Source organism: Colobus angolensis, unplaced genomic scaffold (genome assembly GCF_000951035.1).
Source record: "Colobus angolensis palliatus isolate OR3802 unplaced genomic scaffold, Cang.pa_1.0 Scaffold465, whole genome shotgun sequence".
Lineage (NCBI taxonomy): Eukaryota > Metazoa > Chordata > Mammalia > Primates > Cercopithecidae > Colobus > Colobus angolensis.
Genome location: NW_012118099.1, coordinates 252,380 through 254,145, shown reverse-complemented (window position 1 = coordinate 254,145; position 1,766 = coordinate 252,380).

Genomic DNA, 1,766 nt, shown 5'->3' with positions numbered 1-1,766 from the left:
CAAGGTCCCTATATTACAAAGAATTGAGACAGGTTTTTACCAACTTGGAGAAGGAAAAGGAATGCAGAGGACTGTGGAAAGACCTAACAAAAACTCTCAGAAGCCTTCCATTGTAGGCTCCAGTAAAGATTAAGCTAAGAAGCAATTTGTCAGTGAGAACATGGTGCCCCTAGCCCTTCTGTTGTATGTCCTTGTCTCTTGTAACCACTTTGACTTAAAATCTATTGTCTTTGATGATATAGCCACCCCGTTCTTGTAATTTACATAGAAAGTCCTTTTCTTTTTCTTTCAAACTCTTTGTGTCTTTATATAGAAAATGAGTCTCTTGTAGACATTGCACAGATATCTCATTTAAAAAAATCAATTTTGCCACTTGTTGCCTTTTATTTGAAGTACAGATGATAGACTTTTGCCGTTTAGCTATTTTGTTTGTCTCTATGCTTTTTATTTCTCAATTTCTGTATCACTGTCTTTTTTGGTATTAACTGATTTGTTTGGTAGTGTAACTTTTTTTTTTTTTTTGAGACAGAGTTTTGCTCTTGTTGCCCAGGCTGGAGTGCAATAGCGCATACTTGGCTCACTGCAACCTCTGCCTCCCGGGTTCAAGTGATTCTTCTGCCTCAGCCTCCCTAGTAGTGTACCATTTTGTTTTCCTTCTTCCCTTTTCTGTATGTTTTTAAAGTCATTTTCTTGGTCCTACAAGGGCTACAACATCTTAAACATGTAACAACCAAGGTGAATATCAACTTAATTTCAATAGTATACAAACACTCTGCTCCTGTATATCTCCATCTCTCTCACTTTATATTGTTCTTGTCATAGATTATATTTTTATATATTGTGTATTAAAATATATTCTACTTTTATGCACTTGCCTTTTTAATTATACAGGAAAGAGAGAGGAGTTACAAACTAAAAGTACAGTAATACTGGCTTTTATACTTACCTATATAATCACATTTACCTGTGTTATTTCTCTGTATGACTTCAAGTTACTGTCTATTGTCTTTTCTTTGCAGCCAGATGTACTTCCTTTATTTCTTGTAAGAAAGTTCTATAATAACAAACTTCATTAGGTTTTGTTTATCTGGGAATGTCTTAATTTCACCTTCATTCTTGATGGGTAGTTTTGCTAGATATAAAATTATTTAACCTTTTAAAGAAATTGCTTATTTCCAGCATTATAAATATGTCATTTTACTCCCTTCTAGAAAGTTATGTCTGTTCTATTCTTTCTAGACCCAAGAGTCAGGTCCCACACTGGGCACCCAAGCTGCCGTTTTTAAGACCGCCATGCCACAGATCCAGAGAAGATGGGAGCCAATGTAAGTCAAAGCCACAAAGCTTTCCTACCAATAAGTTGCCTTTTTCTTGATATAACATTCACATGGTTGCTGTAAACTTTCGACTGTTTTCCAGAGTCTGACAAAGTCGGTTCTGACAGTTTCTGGTTGTTTTCTTCTCTTTCCATGGAGGGATGGGAGTCTCGAGCTGCCTGCTTGTCATTTTTCTGTTGTTACTCTCCTAGTTGCAAAATGCAGGACAAATCACCTCCTCTCTGTATCTATTTCATTCTTAATCAAACAGCACGACTCCAAAACTGTCATAGGGATGTTGTGAGGAGGCTATAGAGATTTTTAAAAACTGTGCAAAAAAGGTTGACTTCACATATTTTTGTTGATCTTCATTTCTACCTAAAAAAATATAATTCATCTCTAACCACTAGCCTGAATAGTTCTCTCACATCAGTAGGAGAAAAACATTGG